Here is an 11074-nt window from a genome sequence, read left to right as displayed (position 1 = left end):
AACAAACAAAGCCAAGGATTGCCCACAACGACTCGCACGACGTAACTCATCATTAAGCCGTGGCCGAGGCCGAGGCTCGATGAGAGGAAACTTTTACGGGAGGTTCAATCGGAACGATAGAAGACAGTCTTTTAAGAGGAAGAACAACGATAATTTCGAAGGAACTGGCGCGAAAAAGAGGGAATTTAATGATAAACGAGGTCGCGGACAGTTCAAGAACCAACCTAAACAAACCAAAAGGGCAAAGGCTGGTGAACCTAAAACGAACAAAGGTAATGTACTCTTTACTAATACAATACCAAATTACGATTATGCATGCAATGTAATTAACAATATGAACGACGGACTGAATAAATATGAAAGCGAATTTGATCACGGTAAGCTGGTCGCGAAGTTTTTAGCAGACTCTGGTGCTACTGAACACATTACCAACTCAAAAATAATTTTTAAAACCTTTAATGAGAGAAACTGCGGAATTATCAAATGTGCTAATAAAAATTTATCAGTGGATTTGAAAACGGAGGGAAAGGGTGAGATAGAAATAACTCTCGATAACGGTCAAACTCTTATGGTAAGCAACGTGATATGCGCAGAAGCTCTCTCAGATAATTTATTATCATTGAGGAGATTTGCAGAGATGGGCTTAGGTATTTATCTAGACAATACGAGGATAGATATTTTTGACCCAATCTCAAACGAATCATTTATAACAGGCGTTTATAAAAGACCTTACTGGATTATTGAACTTGAGATTAATAAAAATAATTTAAACGAAGTTGACGAACGTAAAATTTATAATAAACGAATAGTAGCCTGTCCGACTGAAATCATTAATGCAATAGCTAACCAAACAAGATATAAAACACGAAGTGTAACGATGCGTGAAAATTTTTCAAGTAATGATGTCTCAACTCTTGTAGTTACAGACAATAATAATTCAGTAAGCGATAACGAAAATCTAGAATGCTCCGGTTTAGTAGAACAAACAGAAAATGAAATAGCAAGCAACAATAACGAAAGGATTCACGAGGAAACAAAATCCTAAGAACGATAGAAAATTTATTTATGAACTTTCAAATTTTGACACAACGATTTGGGATAGAAAAATAAATGATGTTGATGAACTACCTATAATAGAAATTACAGATAATGAATCACCTTTCAATGAAAAGTATAGTAAATTTAATAAAAACAATAAAGCAATGCTTTGGCACGTTAGGTTAGGGCATTCATCGTTGAGTTATCTGAAAAATTTACAGAAGAAGTTTCCAGAAAATAAAGAGTTACAACAAGCAATTTTTGATGATGCCATTCTAGACTGCGAAGTCTGTATGATATCAAAGATTAATAAGTTACCATTTAAAACGACGCGTAGACGAGCAACTGAACCTTTGCAGATAATTCACTCAGATACAATGGGACCTATAAATCCTCCCACCCATCCGAAAGGGTATAGATTTATCTCGGTATTTATCGATGATTTTTCACGACTTGCCATGACCTATCCCATGAAAAACAAAAGTGATACAGGGTACTGTTTTGAAGTTTTTGTACGAAGCGCGCGAAACTTATTAGGACGTGATGCCAAGATCTGTTATCTGCGTTCAGACCAAGGTACAGAATACACGGGGGGTTACACGATTACGGTTCTAAACAAACTTGGTGCAGAACAACAGTTCTCTAGCCCTGACACTCCGGAACATAATGGTGTGGCTGAACGATTTTGAACGACTTAATCAAACAATTCAGAAAAAGGTAAGAGCATATATGTACGACGCGAAATTTCCTGAAAACATGTGGGATTTGGCTGTAAACGCAGCCGTCTATGCTTATAATAGAAGTCCCCACAAATCTAACGATATGATAACACCTATGAGTAAGTTTGCGCCTCATCACCATTATGATCTTAGTCAACTAAAACGATTTGGCTGTTTAGCATACATTAAAGTACAACGGAAAACGGGACCTAAATTTCGATTCGAGGGACGACGCGTAATTCTAGTTGGTTGTACACCTACTGGATATCAACTCCTAAAATCCGAGGAAGGTAAATTCTATGAGAGTAGAGACGTGAAATTTAATGAAAAGTTGGTTTATGGGGATAAATATGATCGAGACAGTATAAAAGATTGGCCATCTGAAAATATAAAAATAAATAAAGATAACTGGCTTATTATATTTACGGATGAAAATAGTAGTCAGGAATCATTAAAAACGGAGGGAGAGTCTAAGAGACGACGGGGTCGACCGCGGAAAAATGTAACAAACGAAAATACTAATGAAACGAGTGACTGTATTATAGACAAGGAATTAGACACATTAAAGGGAATTAAAATGTCAAATAACGATGAGAACGAGAGTAAACTTTTATTTGCGACTAGACTAAACGATGACCATGACAATAAAATAGAAAATGTTGAAGACGAAACATACTATGCATTACTGGCCGGTATTAACAAAGACCCAACTTCTTATAAGCAAGCTATGGAAACAAACGATGCGGCTCGCTCGAAAGAAGCGATAGATAGTGAGTTAAACTCAATGATTAAAAACGAAGTGTGGGAAATTGTCGATAGACCACAAATGAGTGGGTAAAAGGGCCAACATAATCGACTCGCGTTGGGTATTTAAGAAAAAGATTGAAAAAGACGGTAAAACCAAATTCAAAGCTAGACTAGTAATTAGAGGGTTTAGAGATAGAAATATTTATGAATTAAAGGAAACATATGCACCGGTCTCTAGATTATCCCTTGTACGAAGCGTAATTTCTATAATCAATAAGTATAATCTAAGTGCCTATCAACTCGATGTTAAGACTGCCTTTCTCAATGGGACTATAAACGAAGAAATATACATGGAGATACCTGATGGGATTCAAATACCTGAAAACGACAGAAAAAATAAAGTTTGTAAGATTAAACGAGCATTGTATGGATTGAAAATTAGTCCTAAACGATGGAACGAACGATTCACTGAGGTAGCTCGGAGCGTAGGTCTGAGCAACAGTAGTAATGAACCTTGTCTGTTTACGTGGCGGCATAAAGATAAATTCTTAATCTTATTACTGTATGTAGACGACATACTGATCGCAAGTAATGACGAAGCCAAACTGAACGAAGTGAAGTTTAAATTGAAAAACGAATTTGAAATGACTGGTTTAGGTGAACCGAAAGAATTTTTGGGTATATCTATTCAGAGAGACCGCGAATCGCAAACAATTGTACTGAGTCAAGAACGATATGTAGATAAAATGTTAGAAAAATTCGAGTTAAGCAAAATTTATCCTCAAAGAACCCCAATGATTACAAATCAGGTTGCAAACAGAATCGTAAGCTGAGAGAAGACAACTATGACGACGAGACGCTACACATGACTGAAACGAGCGCTAATATACCATATCGTGAAGCTGTAGGTAGCTTGTTGTATTTGACAGGTGCTACTCGCCCTGATATTTCGTATGCGGTAAATGTTTTGAGTAGGCATCAGGTAAATCCTACAGATGATGACTGGAAAATGGTTGAACGAGTGTTTCGGTATTTGAAAGGTACAAAACATCTAGGCCTGGTCTATTTTTATAATCAAGATGACATGCAGGCATACTCAGATGCCAGCATGGCTGATTGTAAAGGCTCAATAACGACGTGTGGTTATGTTATTCAGTTATATGGTGACACAATAACTTGGAAAACACACAAGCAGAGTTATGTAGCTCTGTCAACTTGTCAGGCAGAGTATGTAGCTATGAGTGAAGCGTGTCAGGAATTGACCGGAATGAACAATTCGCTGAAATTGATTCTGAACCAAGTGTTTTATCCAGTAGTGCTCTAGTGCGATAATAAGGCAGCTCAAGCAAGTGCACAAACGAATGGAGGAAATAAATTACGACACATGACAGAAGTCAGAGAACATTATGTTAAAGAGTGTGTTAATCTTAATTTTGTAAAAATTAGTTGGGTAGCCTCCAAAGATCAAATCGCTGACATATTTACTAAACCACTTCCATTTAATTTGCACCAACGACTGACTGAAAGAATTATGAATGGAACGAAATGATATCTAATTAATTGTACATACTATTATTACAGAAGCCAAATCAGAGGATTGAACGGCGATCTAAAACCAGAGAATCAACGGCGGCAATAAAATACAAGTGCAATTGATTTAATTAAAACATACTGTATTAATAATTTTAAAGCTTATTTTGTAATAGAACTTAAGACTTATAAGATGTAGACGGGAGGGAGTGTTGGAAATACATTGCGCCTACACTTATCGTCTTACATGCGCCTTTGGGCCGCATCCCCCTCCCTTCTAGAACTAGTACTGTACCCCTAAGTGTTTTTGGGTACGTACTCACTCTCTTGCGAGATCCCTTAGTGTATACTACGATATACGAGTGTCTTGAATAAACTACAACCTTACACTCTAACTATCTATGTTTTTACTTTTGATCCATACCTCCGTCAATAATTATTAATAATTCATATATAATTTTATCTATATTCAAATATAAGTATACAAATACATGGAGTGATAATATACTGGTACATGAGCATCTATAAAGACTTTTACATTAGGTATTTTTTTGCCCTCGGGGCAGAATTAAATGTAATAACTGTGTAAACTTTCATTGTGATGATTACAATAAAAATCATACGTTAAAATCTAATTGTAATTTTTTTGATAAATAAGAAAATAATTATTATTATTAAAATGAAACCTACTTCCATTTCGGCTACCGAATGGTCTTTTTTTGATTTACCAGCGCATCGTACGGAGTGGAGTGGGTTGTCATAACTAGGAACGGGTGTACCTTCGGAGATAGTACTCCTACCCCAGTTCCCTGAGGCCTAGTCGACACTTAGCCAGTCCCGGAATACACGGACGGACTAGACTCGCTCGGAGCGGTGAAGATTCCGATCTCTAGCACTCACTGCGTACTCCCTGATCAAGGCCCGAGGTGGCTGGCTCCTGATCTACTGCTGTAACTTACAACTCGGCAAAGCAAGCTCACATCAGCCGGGGCCTGCGTCGTCGGAAACTACGACACAGGTTCCGGACCCTCCCAGTGGGTTACAACAGAGAACGATCTTCTTCTTGCTAGGTCAGTTAGTGTGACCAACCCATTAAGGGGAGTTTTGTCCACGGGAGCGTATTTTATTTAGCTCCTATCCTCTGTACCTTGTCAACTAAGAGACTCAGTGTCATCCAAGGACAGCGAGCGTTCTCCCATCCGCTCGTGTGTGTGTGTGTGTGTGTGTGTGTGTGTGTGTGTGTGTGTGTGTGTGTGTGTGTGTGTGTGTGTGTGTGTGTGTGTGTGTACGTACGTGTAAGTATGTGAATCGCTTATAACTTTTGAACGATTGAACCGATCGGAATCTACCAAACGACGTTCTAAAGAGTTCCCTCAAACTTAGATTTCCTATGAATTTGAATCGATTCGGACCGATAGATTTTGAGAAATTTTGAGAAATCTCAAAAAAAATCGGAAAAAAAATTTTTTTTGAAAGTGGTTTTTTTTTGGAATAACTTTTAAACGGCTTTATTGATCAAATCCAAAAACTGATCCGCTCTTGAGCTTAAAAAACCACGTCGATCACTACTAATCCGGTCAAAATCGGTTGATTCGTTCGAGAGGTAGCGTGAACGAAATAAAACTGAAAAAAACCGAAAAAAGTGTTTTTTCAGAATTACTCCGAAATTTTGTGTTCTATCAATTTAAACTTGAAGATTCTTTATGAAGCTTAAGAAACTGCATTGAATGCCACCAACCACGTGAAAATCGGTTCATTCATTCAGAAGTTATTGCGATTTGAAAATTCAAAAGATAGTCTTTTATCAAATTTCTATCAAATTTTTGAGCTCGAAGAGCTCAAAAGCATACAAAAGCTATTTTTTGAGCTCGGAGAGCTCAAAATAACACAAATTGTATTTATTAGCTCGAAGAGCTCAAAAACGTCATAAGTGCAATTTCAAGCGTTTAGGTATAGAGTTGGCGGGAAGTTGCAGGGATGACCTTCAGGGTCAACCGTTTTCCTAATTTTTTTTCTTAAATAAATATTCGATACTGTCTGTCAGATCCAATATAAAACATTTCAAAATCAAGAACAATTTATAAATAAAAAATTAATTAAATAAACATTTTTCCGTGGACTGAATTGTGAATCTAAACCATTTTCGAATCCAACTAAAGACACACAAAAAGTTTCATTAAAATTGGTCCAGCCGTTTAGGAAAAGTTCAGTGACAAACACACGCACAGAGGAAATATAGGGGAACCTGGGGCACGAAGGCCCCCCTGGGGCACGACGGCCCTCCTCAAAATTTAGGTAAAAATTTTTTTTTTCAATTTTCCTCAAGTTATGACCTCTATAATGTTTTTATGATATGTTGGGCCAATATGTGATATGTGGGGCATAATGGACCACTCGAAAAAAAAATTGTAACGAAAAATAATTTTTGTTTTTTTTAAATTATGATAAATTTGTGGTAAAATGAATTAAAAGAAATTTAATTGAACTAAAAAATTTAATAAAAAATTGAATCATACAGGGGAGAGAGGTACACGACGGTTTCGGGCATAACGGCCCCTCTCATAAATTAGGTAAAAAATTTTTTTTTTTATTTTCCGTCAAGTTATGGCCTCTATGATGTTTTTATAATATTTCGGGCCAAAATCTGATAATTGGGGCATAATGGACCGCTCGAAAAAAAAAAAAATTACAAATTTAAAGAATTCATTATTTTAGGCCTTCTCAGGTCAATGAATGAGAATGAATTTAATTAAATTAAAAAATTGAATGAAAAGTTGAATTATATAGCTTATAAAAAATTGAAAACACAGTTTTTTAAAATTAAAACAGTAATAATTATATTATGAATTATTGATCACGGTATTCTCTGCACCAGACAGAAACCTAATCTCAAAGTTTTATTTGAATGTCTCCAAGGATGTCTTACTCTACGTAATTCATATTTCTAATTTTGACTTGATAAAAATATAAAAAAAAAAGTCTGGTTCAAGATATTACGTATTTAAAAAGCTCAATATGAAAACTCAACCTGTGATTTCAATCAATGTAAACTAATGTTACCAATTCATTGCTAAATAACATCTCTGTATTTTTCTTAAACGTAGGTTTAAAACTTCTGAGTGCAATAAAAGAAATTATTTATATTTTTAATTATTATCTATTCAAAACTAATTAATAGCTGAACAATAAAATTTATAATAATTTTTTAAGACGTTAACAAAAATTACACTTTGAATAAACCATGAAATATAAATGTTTGATGATTAGAAAATCATATCGAGATACTTAAATGAATTCCTGCGCAAGAATCATAAGACCATTTATTACAATTTTTACATTGAATCCATGACTCTGAGGACTCTAAGGAAAGTCCATTGCAATACAGACAATGGCAATCATTATTTATATATTTAAAATGTTTTTTTTTTCAAATTTTTTGGTTTTGATTTTTTTTTTATTTGTTTAATTGAGGTCTTTTTTTTTTGCTTCATGTTATTTTTTTTTTCTGTGAGTTCTTGGCGATACTCAAAACTCGTAAGAATCGTGATTTTCTCTCGACGACGTTTTCTGGAAGGAGAGTCTCTAGATTTTGATGGTAATAACTTTAGTAAAAAAAAATTTTTTTTTATATGATTTTTTGGGGAGGGGGCCGTCGTGCACCAGAAAAATTTTTTTTTTTCGATTTTTTGCAAAATTTCGACTGATTCGTTCAAAGTAGATGGCAAATAAATAAATTTGATGGTTAAAAGCCACAAAAAGGAAAAATCGGCTTAAGGGGGCCGTCGTGCCCCAGGCTCCCCTATGTATAAAGATTAATAATATAATAATGTGTCGGAAGATAAAAAAGTTTTTATTAACCAAGTTTAAAAAAAAAATAAAATAAAGTTAACAAATGTCTACAAAATTTAATATTTATTACTAGTTCATTTTTTCTATTTTTCTTTAATGGCGCTCGGCGCGCTGTGATAAATAAATTTATATCGTTTAAACAAATCGCGAGCAGTGAAATTTTTTTCTAAAATCTTAAACTTTAATCAATAACGCATGTAACCGATAAAAAAAAACTTCATTTTTTCACCAAGAAGTCCGTGAAATTTTCATTTGTTAACTTAAAAGTTAATTAACAATATGATAATAAACAAATAATTTTTAGTTATTAATATTTTATCAAAATATAAACATTTTAAAAACAAATCCTTCAAGTCCCATTAATTTAACTTTAACGGTTGATTTACAATCCATTTTTTAATTAAAAGTACTTAAAATTTTTATTGTAAAAAAAATTATTGTTAAAATCGAAATTTTTAAAAATCGTTTGGGGGATCATTTTATATTGGTATATACTTATAAAAAAAATACATTAACTTAATTTTCATGATCAAGTGGAAAATAGGGGGTCCAGTTGACGTGATCTTGTTCTGCTATCAATTGACATTAATTTAATAGCATATCATTATTGAAAGTGTTATCTCTTGTCATTTGAACAAATCAGCCTATATATTTTTTGAATACAACACTTTTTTGGGAATATTCACCAGTGACGTGATATTAGCAATTTGCAGCAGCCCAGTTTCGTATTCACCTGCTATAATAAAATAGAGTACCTAATAATACGTGACTTTAGACTATATTAATAGCCCAGTGCCGTATTCACCAATATAATACGTGACTTAAACTAGTAGCATTGCAACATTAGTGTCAGTGCAAAATCACTCTATTTACATAAACTAAACCTGTTCTTAGTGCCGTAAATTGTGTTTCCAACTATGTCTGAATCTAAAGAACAAAAATCTGCCACTGCACCGATTGGCGCAAAATGTCGTGGATGCTCACAGAGCATTGCAAAAGAACAAGTACAATGCACAAAATGTCAGTCGTACTATCATCCCAGCTGTGCCAAAAAAGCAGGGCCTCTGCTTGGTGGTCTGTACCAAAGATATTGCGGCAGGCGTGGATCTAACTCTACTGATGAAATTCGTGACATGTTTCAACAAGAATTTCTTGCGCTAAGAAACGACTTCAAAAATGATGTCAAGAATGAAGTAGCACCTGTCATCACCAGCGTAAATGGACTGAAATCTCAAGTCGAAACATATACCGAGCAATTTCACAAGAGAATCAGCACTATTGAAAATAAAGTCATGCACTTTGATGCACGTATAACGACTAATACAAATTCAATTGTCTCTAATGATAAGAAAATTACGGAGCTCACTAACAAAATTTCTGACATTCAGGTATCAGCTGACAACAGCGTCATATTGAGAGAGGTTAAAGATTGACTAGCCAGAAGAAATAATGCCTTATTTCTTGGCATTGATGAACCTCCAACTGCATCCTCTACAGAGCGTTATACAAATGATTTAAATCAAGTTAAAGGCATATGTGATATTCTCGCAAAAAATCTAGTAATCTTTTCTTGCTCGAGAATTGGTAAATATTCCTCCAACTCGCTCCACCCTAGACCAATAAAGGTTACCTTTGCTGACCACATTTCTGTTGAACAGATCATAAAAAGTTTAATAAGAGCGAAGAGGATGAAAAACCACCTGATACCAGTCATGAACCTTTCGATTGTTCACGACTGTACCGAACTACAAGGGAAGGAACAGACGATAGTGCGTCAACAATTTCAGGAGCGGATAGCAGCTGGAAAGATAAACCTGAGGATTGTCACTCGCAATGGTCAACCTATAATAGTCAAGGATCGTCGAATGATTTCAGCGTCGACTCCGAGAAATTCAACATCTTAAACTCAAGCTCTTCGTACCTAAAATTTTACTGCCAAAATGTGAGAGGCCTGAATACTAAGTTGGATGACATTTATAATAAAACTTATGTTTCTGAACTATCAAGCTACAGCACCTACAAACTCATGCTATTGTCTTCTTACTTTAATACATTAGAATGTCTGCTTATATCTATACCAATCTAATTGAATTATAAACATTACATATGTTATATAACGTAAATATTGCTTTCAACTGGTAATTTGTATATTAATATCATAATTTAACAACTTAACCAGACAAATAGATTATCGTACTTCAACATCTGTGAATACATACCTAACGTCATCCAGCTATAGTACATTAATAGTAATTTAAGATACGGCGTGAAGTTAGCGCACGAGCGAAGTGAGTGCGCTAACACGCCGTGAATGATCGCTAATTTAAGCCACGAGTATCTTACACTATTTTGTAGCACCAGTGTCCTAAATTCGTCTTCAGTTTTATTCAAATTTAAATATAAAAATTAATTAAGGAAAAGCAAAAATAGTATATCATGCAGAGCAGGACCGCAAGCATTCCAAATAAATAAAATTTAGAATGCTAAAATAAATAATTGCTTAAAAATAGTCTAATAGTATAATCTAATTGTAGTAATCGACAACGTCGCACGAGTTGCACATACTATTTTTTATTACAAATGCGGCGATATATGTGAGCCCAAAATCGGGGTCCAGGGACGAAGCCCCGGTGGGGGGTTGGGGGGCGGAGCCCCCCTCAGTCCTAAAAAACAAATGAAAAGTTAAAAAAAAAGAAACAAATATATATCAAACAATAAATCCAAAGTGATTAATATTAATTAACAAAAAATAAATTCACACATTGAAACAATCAATACATAAAATTAAATAACATTAAATTTAGCTGTCACTTTATAATTTTTTAATTTTCTTAAAAATGTTAATTTCCATTTTCTATTTATTATTAAAATCTTAACGAATATTTCTTCTGATTGAACTTCAATGGTGAAATGACAGTTTTGGAATACCATACATTGAGACTCTTCAAATTTTTTCACACACAAACCTAAGTCTTGATCATAAAATACTGTGGAACAGATAAATGAATGAGGAGTTTCACAATCGTCGAATTGAGAAGTTGAATTTTTCTTTCTTGCAACAGTATTTTCTTGCAAAGTAGATTTAAATTTTTTTTGATGGCGTAATGTATCAACTTTAACTTCATTTGATGCTGATGAACAAGGTTGGTCAAAGTTTGATGAAACATTATCTTTGGGTTTGGACATTGAGA

At 34.4% G+C, this 11074-nt stretch overlaps 1 long non-coding RNA gene across 1 annotated transcript in view; it reads left to right on the top strand.

Moving 5' to 3' along the window:
• The window catches only part of LOC123268819, a 14036-nt gene extending 8226 nt beyond the window's left edge, over nucleotides 1-5810 (top strand). The window contains exon 3 of the long non-coding RNA XR_006510303.1: nucleotides 5800-5810. This is a non-coding gene — a long non-coding RNA (uncharacterized LOC123268819). The remainder of the gene's footprint in view (nucleotides 1-5799) is intronic.
• The last annotated feature ends 5264 nt before the right edge of the window (nucleotides 5811-11074 follow it).

Source organism: Cotesia glomerata, linkage group LG7 (assembly GCF_020080835.1).
Source record: "Cotesia glomerata isolate CgM1 linkage group LG7, MPM_Cglom_v2.3, whole genome shotgun sequence".
In the NCBI taxonomy this organism is placed as follows: Eukaryota; Metazoa; Arthropoda; class Insecta; order Hymenoptera; family Braconidae; genus Cotesia; species Cotesia glomerata.
This window is presented reverse-complemented; position numbering and strand designations above follow the sequence as displayed.